Here is a 15,277-nt window from a genome sequence, read left to right on the forward strand (position 1 = left end):
GTGTGGAGTTTAGCTGCCACAAGGAGGTAAGGGTTTTCCTAAATGGATTTCTGATTGATCATCGAAGTATTGATACAGGAGTAGAGATGAGCAAATCCATGGTACAGTATTCATATCAAAAACAGAGGCTAAGTGAAGCAGAGTGATGAGTAGGCCAGCACTGCAACCGCATGTGGGTTGCCGGCGTGACACTATAAAATGTCCTTCATCCCAGGCCTATTTCTGTAATAATCTCATTTCCCCCGGGCCCCTTTCTATAATAATGTCCCTCATCCTGGATCTCTTGCCCATCACCTGATCAGCTTCATCCAATAAGCATTCAGGTTTATACAGCTCGGAATTGGGAAATCTGCATAAAATGATGATATGATTAAATTACTCACTTACCTAATACACTACTCACAAATGTTAGGGATATTTGTCTTTCAGGTGAAATTTCTGGAAAATGTAAAATGTTCACGCTACAGTGATATTTTATCATGACTGTAGCACAGTTAAGTAGAAGCATGCAATGGTGATTTCCCCAATCTCACACAATTTATCGAAATTTATCAAAAGAAAAATTAACAGTGGTGGGTATACCCCCCCCAACCAAAAATAAATGTCAATGTCTCAATAACTTGTCATTTGGCCTTAAGCATCAATTACAGCTTGACAATGATTTCCTAATTTTCTTGAAGGGCGGCCCACAAGTCATTGACGTTCTTGAGTACAGAGTTACGAACCTCTACACGGCGACTCAGCTGGTCCTATATGTTTTCTTTGGGATTCAGGTCTAGAGAAAGTGCAGGCCACACCATTTGAGGTACCTCAATCTCCAGTAACCATTCACTAATGATGTGACCTCGATGAACATTGTCATCCATGAAGATGAAATTAGGCCTGTGTGGTTCATGTAGAGGCACAATGACTGGATCAATGATGTTATTCCAGTAGTAGGGACTGTCACTGTACCTTTCACAAAGTGTAGGGCCATTTTTTATTGACTAGACACACAAGCCCACAGTGAAACACCACCATCACCAAAGGCTCATCTGGTGACAACAGTGGCTGATGCACAGCGCTCTCCTTCACATCTCCAATATCGTAGGCGGCCATAATTTCTACTCAGTGTGAATCAGCTTTCATCAGTGAACAGCACTGAGGCCCACTGGTCCCTCACCTAGCAAAGATGATGACTGTGTTGTGGTCAGGTATCCTTGCAAGTCATCAAGAACACACATTCTGATGTAAATGGTTTTGAATGGTCTGACATGACACTTGAGTCACCCCCCTTAAATGTGCCTGGAGTTGTGTGGCATTCATCATCCAGTTCCAAAGGGCATTGTTTACAATCAATCGGTCATCAGTGTGGAATATGGCCAAAGGATGTCCCTTTCTATGATTTTCTGTGGCTCTTCAATTCTCTAGGTATCTTTGTTGCAACCTGCTGATGATTGTCAATGGGTGACAGGGGATAACAGGGTACCGGGGCTCCTAGACTGGCCCTCAGGCCCTACTCCCAGAGATACGTCTATAAGTAATGATGTCTGAGCTGCTTTCTTTACCCTGCTCCTGGCCAGCCCTGATCTAATACAGCCTTTTCCCCCAACCCAGGGGAGGTCTGGGACAGGAGTGGTGAACCCACAAATATGGACAAACAGGGAAACCATAACTCAGTCACAAAGCTAGTACACACTGAGATATAAGACAATATGAGGAGGAGGAAATAATGGTCAGGGAAGAAATAACCAGATGAGGAGAGGATTTCCACATGACACCAAGTAACACATAGTAAATGACCAGAAACACAACAACAACCAAACCAGGTTAGTGAAAGCTATATCGGCATGGGAAGACACATTCCTCCATCTTAAAAAGGCAGAGATTACCTGTGATAGGTCTCCCACAACATGTAATCCCAAAGGTAACCAGCAGGCCTGCAGAAATTTATTTCTGCTAATGAGTAGAGTTGAGCGCGGTTCGTGGTTCGTGGTTCTCCAGTTCGCGGCTCGAGGGATTTTGGGGGCTGTTCTAGATCGAACTAGAACTCGAGCTTTTTGATAAAAGCTCGATAGTTCTAGATACGTTCGAGAACGGTTCTAGCAGCAAAAAAAACAGCTAATTCCTAGCTGGCTTTCCGCTGTAATAGTGTAAGTCACTCTGTGACTCACACTATTATGACATTTCAGTGTATAGTGTGCGAGAACAGCGCATTCAGATCACTGCTGTATGTATAATGGCGATCGCCATTTTTTTTTTCCTTGTCTTCCTTCCCTAAGCGCGCGCGTGTAGTGGGGAGGGCCAGCATGTCAGCCAATCCCAGACACACACACAGCTAAGTGGACTTTTAGCCAGAGAAGCAACGGCATGTGTGATAGGATGTCCATGTCACATGTCCCTGCATTATAAAAACGGACATTTTCCTCCAGCACGCCATTATCTGCCTTCTGCGTCCTTGGTGTCAGACATCACTGGCGCAGCTCCTATTGCCGATACAGCTGTATACGCTCCATACACAGCGCTGTACAGCATAGGGATAGCACTTTCTATCAGTCCTTTTAAGGGCTCGTACCGGCAGGGTCAGAGCCATAGGTGACAGGTCCGTGAAAACAGAGTTTAACAGCTACACAAGATGACAGCGTCTGTGTAGCTAAGGTCAGGGATTTCCTCGCTGCATTTCCCCATTAGGAGGTATAGAAAGGCAGGCTTCCTTTCCTCTACCCAGAGACCCACAACCCTGCCACTGTACCCTCCTGCCCTTTGCACACTCCAACTCATTATAACTAAGCCATTATACTAGCAAACACTGAGTGAACTTAGTGGCATCCTAAACGTGGCTATTGGACTTCTGTATAGTCCCACTAGTGCAAAGATATTTGCAGCACGTCTGCCTGCATTGCACACTCAAACTCGTTACTTATTAAGACATTATAATATCAAAAATTGAGTAAACTTAGTGGCATACAAGAAGTGGCTGTTGTACTCCATTAGTGGCCCACTGGTGCAAATCTATGTGCAGCACCTCTGCATGACACCCTCCTGCTCTGTTTTTAATAAGCTATATTGATAGCAAAAAATACTGCCATTTAGTGGCATCATAGAACTGGATGTTGTATTCCATTATTGTCCCACTGGTGCCAAGCTATTTCTAGCACCTGTGCATGACACCCACCTGCTCTGTTTTTAATAAGCTATAATGATAGCAAAAAATACTGCCATTTAGTGGCATCATAGAACTGGCTGTTGTATTTCATTATTGTCCCACTGGGGCCAAGCTAATCCTAGCACCTGTGCAGGACACCCTCATGCACATTTTGCTACGCTAATGTTATAGCAAACTCAGGGAATTCATTGCTGCATTTGATAATTCGGAGGGATAGAAAGTCAGGCTTTCTTTAGCTTTTCCTTCTGTTCATAGACAGCATCTCCAAGTGCACACCCGAAGAGCAATTTCTCCTCCACGTGTAAGTGTGGAGAGGCAGCTAGTGCGCATGTGTGTGCCGATTTACCCCAGCTGCAGCCTAACTACAGTGTTTCGCCCAGTGAGTATGCTCAGCCTGACTGTGCCATTCCTGACGCTAAGTCTTCATTTCGGGATACAGCGCATTCTCCCACACTTAGTGTGAAAAGCCTCTTTGCACAGGTACTTGCATTCCGTGCCGGGTCTAAGTCCTGTTTTGTGCCGAGACACCATGCTAAAGCTGATAGTCTTTTTTCAGAGACTCTATTTCATGCAACTGAGCATGCTCAGGCACTTACTGCATCAGAAACTAGGTCCGGTAATGAACTCTTTGGCCCTGCCCCTGATGTGGGGGGGCCCATATAGACCACAGGGCATCAGGTGTCTTGACGATGTGGCCAGGCCACTCCCAAATGGCTTGCAGAGGCCCGCCCCTATGACTTGTCACCTCATTATTGATGGTCAGACGATGACTGGTGAGGTGTTTGTGTCGTGGCAGCCATGAGGTCATTATTGAAGTTGCGGTTCCAAATAGGACGCTAGTTATGCCACTCATGACGTGTCACTCTGCTTTTGTCTCCAGGAGGTGCATTGTGGTCCACCCTGGTTTGGGGCGGACCCAGGTTATAAAATGGGCTGGAGCCAACAAGGAGGTGCGCAGTCTTCTATTATGCTCCGAAAGAGCACACCTCCATGTGTTGAACCCATTACGGCTTTAGGCCAGAGGTAGGCAGGGATAGGGCGTCGATGCAGGCCGCCACCACAGTTGGTAACGCAGAACGGTTAAGACCAGCTCCTGTCCTACAAGTCCTGCTTGTGCAGCCCAGTGGCATTAACAGGCCTGCTGCTGCTGATGCGCCTGCTGTCCACAGGTGTGGCCCCAATGCACACGGTCAGCGTACTCAATGGCCCCTGTGATGTTAACAGGGAGTTCCTGGGCTGGGTGGGCGTGTGGACCCTGTGACGCTAACAGGGCTCCCAGTCTCAAGATCCGAGTGGCGTCTAACTCGGTTCAGGCAACTATTAGTTTCATAGCCACACAGATCTGTATCCTCCATCTAACCTTCCATTTGCCAACCTCTCCTTTTCCATCTGGGAGCACGGTGGACATTGACTGCTGATGGGGATATATACCTTTCTCTTTCTTTTCTTATTAATTTTCGTTATATAGCGGTAACATAGTATATACCACCTTATCCAAATCTGCCAGTCCCACCGTAACAGATGGTGTTTCTTCATCAAATGTTACTTTTGCTTAACCACCAAACCCACGGACAAAAACTTTTTTCCCCTTTCCAACACACCTGTTCCCCTTTCCACCAGCATTTGTCCTTTTTCAACTCATTTGGTATATGACCAAAAGTGCAACTCTGCAGGGACACCGTACTCAATGCCATCTCAGCCCAGCAGCCAGCCCTCGGTCCCTCAGATGTGGACAAGTAAAAGACCATTTCCTCCTATCCATGACAAAGCGTTGAGATTCACTCTGTGCAGCACTGGTGTTTACTGGAAAAGCAGATCTAAGAATCCGTACCACCTTCTGCAGATACTCCTGTATATGTGCGTCCCTTTCTATGGCTGGAATTATTTCGCCAAATTTTGTCTTGTACCGGGGATCTAACAGTGTGGCAACCCAGTAGTTAGCATTACTTCGAATTCGTACAATCCGATTGTCATCTTGTAGGTAGTGCAGCAAGAAGGCGCTCATGTGTCTTGTGCATCCAGGAGGACCAAGTCCTTGGTTTGTTGGTGGCAGACAGGTGAGAATCGTGCCTCCTTCCTCTGCCCTCTCCCCCCAACCTTGCACAACCGAAATGTGAGCAAGCTCTCACTCATCTGCTGAGTCTTCCATGACCATCGCAAGTTCGTCCTCCATTTCTTCATGGGCTCCTGCACCTTCCTCAACAATTTTTACTGATACTATGCGCCCTTGTTAATCCCTATCCCCCACCATGACTGCCGCCTAGGTGCCGCTCAACGTATGGACCTTGTAGATCTTATTATCCCTTCTGCATATGACTCCTCCTGTACTTCCTCACCTTCCTCTTGGACCAACACCTGACTCCGAATAATAATTACAGTGTGCTCCATCATGTAGATGACCAGAATTGTCACGCTGAGAATGGCATCGCCAGTGCTAAACATCTTCGTCGACATTTGTAAACATTGTAGAAGGGTGCATAGGTCCTTGATCTGACACCACTCCAGCAGCGTGATCTGCACCACCTCTAGATCAAGTTAGCCCAGGGTATACGTCATACCGTATTTCAGCAGGGCTCTGCGGTGCTGCCACACACGCTGCAACATGTGCAGATTCCAATTCCTGCGTGTCGGAACATCGCATTTCCGGCGTTTAACCGCCAGACCCTAAGACTTCAGGAGCGATGAAAGTTGTTGAGCTGCTGGGTGCGAAGGATGAAAGTGAGCACATAGCAGCGTGCCTGCTGCACAAGGCCATGTAGGCCGGGATGGTATTTTAAAAATTGCTGGAGAATCAGATTCAACACGTGAGCCATACAAGGCACGTGTGTCACATTGCCCTGACGAAGGGCCGCAGACAGGTTTGCATCATTGCCGCACACGGCTGTTAAGTCACCAACGTAGTCCACTCAATCAATTTGTACTCCGGTCGCCAGGTGACAACGTGTTCCTTTCGTGCATAGTGCTGATGATGGGAAAGGAGTCGATGCCTGCGGCGCAGTTGGACGCAGGTTATGGTCACCCACTGGGTTGCGTTATCTTGACAGATACAGAACCACAGGCTGAATGTAGGTGGTGGGTATCTCACAGATGAAGTACCATCATTCAGCTACAACCAATGGAAAGACACCACACCCTTTTTTAGGCCCCTCCTGTCTGCAGACCACTGCCAGACAAAGCTATGAACCTTTTGTTACTGTTACCCCCAGTTCAGTTTTATGAGTTTGTGTGCTTGTTACCTGACTACTTTTCCTGCTTGCTGTTTATGTACCTCGTTGGCCGATCCGCATTTCACCTCTGCTTGTTTTCTGATTAAGTCCTGGCCATCCCATTCTGTTCCTCTTCCTCAATTAATGTTTTTGACCCTGCCTGACTACTATTCTCTGGAACTGCAGCCTTCCACAGGTATTGATCAACTTGGGCCCTGTGTAATTCCAAATCACTGTATAGGGGTTAAAGGGTTTCAGGGTTCTGGGTGTCCAGCTTGGTGAGTGGCTTGCCTCTAGCCTATCCTTTACAGCCCATCTGAGTGTGTCGATCCAGGCAGGCGTTACACCGTGCCCTGGTCAGAAGGCCATGTAGGCCGGGATAGTGTTTTAAAAATTGCTGGACAACCAGGTTCAACACGTGAGCCATACAAGGCACGTGTGCCACATTGCCCTGAAGAAGGGTCGCAGACTGGTTTGCATCATTGTCGCACCCGACCTTCCCTGGCTGCTGGTTGAGTGGAGACAACCATTGATGAAACTCGGTCTCACTCTCCAGAGCTAACCGTCCACAATTCCTCAGCGGTGTCTCACATTTCCCCTACATTTCAAAGTAAACATTTGACTGCCTGATGGCCTTGAGCTCTGCTGCCAGCATAGTAAGGAGGTGTGTGGGATTCCTTGGGCGCAGTTACAAGGAAGGGTGGACTGACCACACAGGGTTTGGGCCGAGGTGGAGGACCCACATGAGGTTGAGGAGACAGAAGCAGTGGAGGAACTTGTACATACAGAGGAAGGATTGATACACAAGTCGTGGGGACGGCAAGACTTGTACAGCAAACCCTTCTCCATCTCTCAAACATAGTTACCCAGTGCCCAGTCAGCAACATGTAACTCCCCTGTCCATGCTTACTGGTCCAAGTATCTGTGGTGAAATGCACCCTGTCACACACAGAGTTTCTCAAGGAATCGGTGAGATTGTGTGCGACCTACTGTGGTAGCGCGGGCACGCCTTTCTTGGAGAAGGAGTGACGACTGGCCATCGGCTCTTGGGGCACTGCAATGGGCATAAGGTCTCGAAAATCCTCGGTCTCAAAAGGGTGTAAAGGCAGCCTTTCTGTTGCCAACAAGTTGCAGATGATGAAACTCAACCTCTTAGGCATGTCATGCCCTTCGAAAATCATGTAAAACACAGCGAGGGGACTCCAACCACAGTCTCCCTCGTTTCCACTAATTGGGCCACACACACCCCACTTGACTGGCATCACTTGACCCCCCTTTTCAAAATGAAAAAGATGCTTTGCATGAAGCACTCTCAAAAATATGCGTGCCTTTCCCGTCCCCTGGCTTACCCAGGGGAAGAAAAGTCCTCTGAGAGCCATGTCCACATTGTCAGTGGATAGACACGTGTGCTTATCTGCCAGCAGACCCCCAGCAGCACTGAAGACAGGTTCCGAGAGAACGCTGGCTGCAGGACACGACAAGATCCCCAAGGCGTACGTGGCAATCTCAGGCAATTTATCCAGATTGGAAGCCTAAAATGAGCAGGGCTCAAGTTGCACAGTAATGGCATCGATGTTTCCTTGCATATACTCATATATCTGTGTGTCCTCCTCTTTTTCCTTGTCCAGCTCTTTTGTTTTCGCATGAGTATATGTCCTTGTCACTTTCCCATGTGTTTGTGTTGTGTTGTGAGTTGTTTGTCACCTTTTGGACACCTTTGAGGGTGTTTTCTAAGTGTTTTTATGTGTTTGTGAATGCCTGCCATTGTTTCCTATGCAGTTCGAGTTCGGTTCGTCGAACGTTCGACGAACCGAACTCGAACGAGAGCTCCGTTCGGCGAACCGACCTCGAGCCGAACCGCGACCGGTTCGCTCATCTCTACTAATGAGCACAAGGCAGGTTGACGCCCGAGCCTGCCTGTGCAACTTTGAAGCCCCAGAGAAAGCATAATGTGGAGTGTGAGTGTTATGAGGGCTGACTGTTTGTAAATAATATGTAACGAAATTTACAAACATAGCCCGGGGTCCACGATGCAGCGAGAAATGCTACTGCTAAATAACCCAGAGGCTAGGCAGATATAAATAATAATAGTGTAGCACTAGCACTGCCTGTGTTACGTCATACAGGGGTGTAGGAGAAAATGGTGATAACCCCTGTTTACATCACAGGGATTATGCAAATTAAAACTAAGTCGCTGTAACCTCTGTTAGCATCCACAGAGGCTACGCACAAAAGGAGAACAAGCTGAAGGTGAATGCACACCATGTAGTAAATGCCTCCGCCTAGGTGACTACCGGACAGTTGGAGTAACCCTCTCACTATCCGGCTAGCGGTGTGTGCGGTACCTGGTAGCAGTCTGCTCTAATGTGCGGAGTACCCCTCTCACCGGAGCCAGACTGCAATCACGCAGAGTATCTGCCTAAGCTACCTGTTCTTGTTGCGTAGTAACCCTCTCTCAGGACAACAGGTAGCTGTAAGCACAGCACCTACCTAAGCAACCTGCACTAGTTGCGGAGTAACCCTCTTGCTGGACTACAGGTCGCAGAATAGCTGGAAGCTAAAATGGTGGATGACCACATGGAGCCAAGATGGCAGGTATCTACACACATTCACCAGCCAACAAAGAATGATCAGAGCACACTGCCATGCTTGCAGCTGCTCTTTTTAAAGGCTAAGCCAAGCCCCCGGCCGCATCACCGATAATGTCACCCACCGGCCAATCAGATGGTGCCACATCATCAGGTCTGCTGATGCTAGACCACCAATCATGACCCGCCACATCACGGGCATGCTCAGTGCCGCGAATTTTGGACTTGAACTCTGGAGACCTTGTTATTTATAACTGAGCATGCTCTACAGCATTCACTATGCTGTCAGGAACAAAGGCTCCACTAACATCCTGGATATCACCTGTCCAGGCTGGGAACTGGGTCTAACTGAGAAGCTAAGCAGCAGTTCCTGTGGCCAAAACTAAATGGGAGACCATAGGAATCAAGGCTGCCCTGGACTCAGCTTCAAAACCAGAAACAACCCAATGCCTAGGAATGAGAGTCTGTAGTTTGAGCAGCATCTGATGACACTTGGGAAGTTTAGAGTTAAACTCCTTTGACAATGACACTCTCAGCTTAGTGGCCACGTCCTTTTGAAAACTCACAAGGGTAAGGCGCTGCCGATCAACTATTAGGAAAATGAGGAGGTCTGTAATACCAATTCTAGTTGAACTGCAAAATGTATTGGATAATTCATGGATTAAACACCAGTTGTGAATTTTGCTATTGAGCTCTTTGTTAGAGAACAGCGAGTTGTGCAAAAAGTCCTGAAACACTGAACAATTGGACATGTGCATTAAAAGGCTTAGAGAAGCTCACATTAACTTCACCTGGTAAGGTTAGAGGGCATATTAGGATAATCCTGAAATTTCACCCGAAAGCCAAATACAGTATACCTAATTTTTTGTGAGTAGTGTAATTGTGGACGCTGTGATGTTCTGTACTCTCCACCTAATCTAGTAGACTGATCGTCAACAATAGGCAGTAAGACTTGGCCTGAACACCAATGAAAGTCACTGATTGGCAGTTTGAGTCTCCGCTCATATCCAGCCAGCCATAAGGAGAATACTTCTGGGGGATGGTGTGGGGGGGGGAGGTTTCTTATATTTGGGGGGTATTGCACACTACATGCAATCACGTTTTTGTTATCCACACTGTGAGTCATTCAAACACTGCAAGCAGCTTGAGTGTACTCGAGCACAGCGACGCTCACAAAAAGTGGAGCACTCGAACTCTGAATTTTTGAAAAGTCGGTGCTCGGCCCAAAAACCGAGCATTGGGTTTGCTCATCTCTAATTATGACTAGTTCTTCGTAACTGGTCATAATACTGCAGAATAATGTTTGGAAGAAATGCTAGCCATCTGGTACTCAAAGCCTTTTTTTTCCCCCAGTCTTCTGCCTGTTCAAACCAAGCTAAACGTCCTCCCTCAGCTGTCCATGCGTGGTGTATGCTATGATATTATAAAACACGTAACCTGAATAATGACGTGGAGTCACCACAGTCTGGTAAAATCAAAAGTCCTCGCTTGGAGTGAATAGGCAAAGGTAATCTGCATGACAGGGGAAGGGGAAAAAAAGAGTTATCGAAGACCAGACGTTATGCTGTGGGGATGGTTTTGGTTTGACAGGTGAATGGTGACTGGTGAGGTAAGCATTATTATTTTTGAAAACTTGAAAACTCATCTGTTCAGAAATGCCTATATTATCCAATGACCCTACCGCCTTACCACCACCGGAGCTGCCACTCAGCACCGCTGGAACTGGCGCCTCACCACCACTGGAGCCGCCACTTCACCACTGCCAGAGCTGTTGCTTCTCCACCATCCTAGCTACTGTTTTCTCCCCATTATCCTATAGAATTTAAGCCCGCAAGGGCAGAGTCCTCTTCTCTCTGTACCAGTCTGTCTATTGTAACTTGTATATGTATTTTGCATGTAACCCCTTCTCATATATAGCACCATGGAATCAATGGTGCCCTAAAGATAAATAATAATATTAACAATAATAATATATATTTTTTATAGCGCGTATTTATTATATTCAGGGGTCACAGAGAATAACTTCATGCAATTCAAATCTCCCTGTAAAATTTGCATGATTTGTTGCATTTATTTCTCAGCAAACATTTAGAGAAAAAAAAAAAGAAAAAGAATTTAATCTTCATCAAAATTTTGATAAATATGTTAAGGTTTAAGTGTGTCATTTTCTAATGATACATTCCCTTTTACTCATTATTTCATTAATCAATGTCAGTCTAGGCTTGACAAGAAGGATATTCATTCTGGCGATGAATGGAGAAGTCTGCAGGCTGGAAGCTCACATGGTAGAGGGTCTACATTTACCTTCTAATACTTTAAAGATGATTCTGAGTGTTGTATATTTAATGTTTCGCCAGAGAAGGAAATTGATGATTACTGCGGGATGATACCTGCGAGGACCACAGCTGTCTGTCCCAGAACAATGCTCCTTCTGTGCTTCCCTATCAAGGATGATTACTCTAAAAATACTCGCACTGAAAATACTGCACTTATGAAAATCATCTACAGAGATTGTAATCCCTCCAATGTTTGAACAGAGTGTTCTACATTTACATGGATTAATGCCATTTCCTCTTGTAATTCTTCAAATTCTAATTCACATTGCAACAATTAGACTGGAATAGAACAAACACTGAGGACAAACACCTATTAGGAGGAGGCTAATTGCAGAATTGATCACACGGGCTAATATAATCCCTAAAATCGTGGCTTTATACACTTCATATTGGCCAGTATTAGTCATTTTTAGTTCACTATCCAGATAAGAAAAAAGTCAGAATGTCACATATTAATTAGAGAGAAATTAAATTCTACTCAAATTGTTGAGGAGAGCCATAAGATGAAATAATTAACCTCTGGACATAGAGCACTGTGAGAAGTGTGTTCAATGAAATCAATTCTCTATACATAAGCCAGTCAGTCTTCAGAGGAACCCAAGATGGCCCCCGATGACTTCATAGACCCACCCATCAGAGGATCACCAAGATGGCCCCGGATGACATAGACTCGCCTACGATGATGCCCACCAATCAGCTCATGGACTAACACATTGTTCAACCCACTGACCAATGAACACATCCGGACATGCCCCTTTCCAAGGTTATATCAGGGCATGCTTCAATTGAAATAAAGCAGAGTCTGGGCTGACTTTAGTCGAGGAAAGATGTATATCCGACTGTGTGTGTGATCTCATTTTTCAAGCATGCACTCGATCCACACCAATTAGAATCAGGCAGTAGGCAACTTGTGGAACATTATAAGAGTTCACCTTAACAAAATTTTACAAAAATCCACATTCACCAACAAGCAGATTTTTTTGTAAATCACTTCCACATGGATTCAGCAAAATGGTGGCTACTGGCCACTGAACTGTGAAAGGCCATAAAATTGTTAAGAGTAAAAAAATCCTTAAACTCAATGTCACCCATTCATCCTCAATGCATTACATTTTTGAATCGCCATTGATCAAGCTAAAATTCCCATCAGAATGTCAAGGGTTGCACTGTGACCTTGGCAAGCACATGGACAGGACCCTCCCAGGCCTAGTAAACATGGAACCCCGGCCTATATTAGAGAGTATTCAATTGAGAGTGTCATAACTCGTGTGACCGGAAAGAAGGGGTGACTGGAAGGGGGGGCCCCTGTGCTTACCCTCAACCAAGAGGTACTGTTGCAGGTAGTGAGGTCTGAGCCCCCAGCCTCTCCCTGCCTCCTGTTCTGGCCCTGATAACAATGTATTCCTCCACACCCACCACCCAAGCGGACACACCAGGAAGTAGATCCCCCAAATCCCACCAACAAAAACAACAGACAGGGGGTAACTGCAACACTCGGGCACCCATAAACCAACAGCTGGGGAAACACACGGGGGTAAACTGGAACAGAGAAAGGAAAAGGGAAAGTAACAACACCAAATATTACTTTTACAAAACCAAACACCAGATAACTGCAACAGCTAAAGGAATGCATCCGTCCACCTATGGGCCAAATTCCACAATGATGTTGAATAACCGGCACCCCCTGCTGGAAGCGGAGGGTTTTTATCCAGGCCAGAAGTGGACAACAACAGGAACAGCTGAGCTGCATAGAGGAGTCTGCTCTTGCAATAGAAAACTGACATTAACCCCTAGTGAGCCTAAAGAAATATACACATGTAATGTGTATGGTCTAAGATGGTAAGAGAGACCCCAAACCTGAGCCTGTCCCAAAACTCAATAAGAGATAACCATGACAGAGACCAGCAGTCATCAAACACATGACAAGAACATGTTAAGGAGCAGAGGGGAGGGGGAGGGGAGCAGTAAGATGACTATAAGGCTTTTCTTATTTTTTTTATATATTACATTTATTATTCTTTTGGATCTGAAGACTCTGCATTTTTCTAAACAAATGAACACTTTTAGAAATTGAACACCATTTGTGTCATTGTAGTCTTAAGGCCACTTTACACACAGAGATAAATCTTTGCCAGATCTGTGGTTGCAGTGAAATCATGGACATATTGTTCCATTTGTACACAGCCACAAACCTGGCACTGATTGTCCACAATTTCACTGCAACCACAGATGTACCACAGATCTGCCGCAGATTTATCTCTGTGTGTAAAGTGACCTTTAGGCTATGTTCATATAACGTTTTATCTAATGTTCAGTGGCACTGGATTACTTCTAAAGCCCTGGAAAATGGGATACAGAAATTTGTGCTAACAGTGCCATTGACTGTAATTGTCGTGGGCGGGGAGAAGGCCGCCGCCACTGCGCTCTCGCTAACGCTCGGGTCCGGCGCTGCTGCCGCCTGCTGCTGGCTGCTCGGTGGCTCAAGCGGTGGGCCGGATCCGGGGACTCGAGCGGCGCTCCTCGCCCGTGAGTGAAAAGGGGTGATTTTTTGGGGTTTGGGGAGTTGGTCCGTGACGCCACCCACGGTTTGTGGTGAGGTTGGGGCACCACCGCTGCTCTGGATGGGGATCCCGGGAGCGATGACAGGGAGCAGCCGAGATGTTTCTTTCCCCTCCGTGGGTAGGGGGTCACGGGGCCCGGTGAGGTGACGGGGGAGGCAGGGTTGGTAAGGTGCAGGGTCGCGGGGGCAGCGCGGTGCCAGACGGCACGGTAGTACTCACTCAGTCAATGACGGATACAGAGTCTCCGGTAAAACAAACGGCTGTATGGACGGGTCCCGCAGCCGGCTGCTGTGGTTACTCCCGGTAGGTTGGTGGTGGCTGCCTTTCCCTGCACCTGTTGTGTATCTTCGGTCCCAATGGCTTCCCACTGGTAACCCGCTCCCCAGCTTGGATATGGGCTGGAGGAGCCTCTTTTGCCCGCAGACTCTGGCCCTGGGAATTCTAACTGTGGCGGTAGCTGTATTTCCCTTTCTCGGTTTGGACGGTTGCCTTCAGTCGGGTCTTTGTTGCTAGGAAACCCCGGAGGTTCCGGTCGCTAACGGATTTGACCTGTTTAACGGCGACTCCAAGCCTGGTCGGGGTCCGCAGGCCCTGCCGGTTTGTGCTGGCTTCTCTTCGCTCCCTGGTTCGGTACTGGCGGGCCACCGCCGGTCCCCAGTCCTACGGTTCCGCGTCGATCGGCCTCTCCTGCAGACGGCCACCACCGTCTGCCAACCTTGCTCTCGGTGCCCGGGCCACGTACCCGGACACGGTCAGTTTGCCCTTCATTTGCCACTTCACTCTCCCTAACTACTCTCACTTCCTTTCCCGCCTCCAGGACTGTGAACTCCCCAGTGGGTGGGGCCAACCATCTGGCTCCACCCCACCTGGTGTGAACATCAGCCCCTGGAGGGAGGCAACAAGGATTTGTGTGTGACTGGTGTGCCTATCTCGGGGTGTGGGGTGTGTTGTTGCAGTCCTTGTGACGACCTGGCTAGTCCAGGGTGCCACATAATTATACAAACGGAATCTCTGCCTGACATTATTTTCTGCCATATATGTGACGCCCTGGACCAGCCAGGTTGTCACAGGTAGGCCCTTACACAAACACCTCCCCCCCTTAATAAGGTGACAGGAGCCAAACTACAAAAACCCTTGTCACCTCCCTCCGGGTTTGATGTTCACACCAGGGGGGCGTAGCCAGGTGGTTGGCTCCGCCCACTGAGGAGTTCACAGGCCTGGAGGTGGGAAAAACAGTAGTCTAGTAGAGTCTAGTTTTGACAGTGGAGTGGAGTGAAGTTCAAGGGCAGACCTGTGCCTAGGTCTGCCATAGTCTACACCAGGTGTCTGGGTTGGAGCCCAGTCACCTCTGGCAAGGAGGCAGACAGTGGTTGCCGCCTGCAGGAGCTGGGATTACAGCCGGTGGAACTGTAGGGACCGGGGACGGGCAGTTTCCCCCCGG

The sequence above is a fragment of the Anomaloglossus baeobatrachus genome, chromosome 3 (genome assembly GCF_048569485.1).
Source record: "Anomaloglossus baeobatrachus isolate aAnoBae1 chromosome 3, aAnoBae1.hap1, whole genome shotgun sequence".
Lineage (NCBI taxonomy): Eukaryota > Metazoa > Chordata > Amphibia > Anura > Aromobatidae > Anomaloglossus > Anomaloglossus baeobatrachus.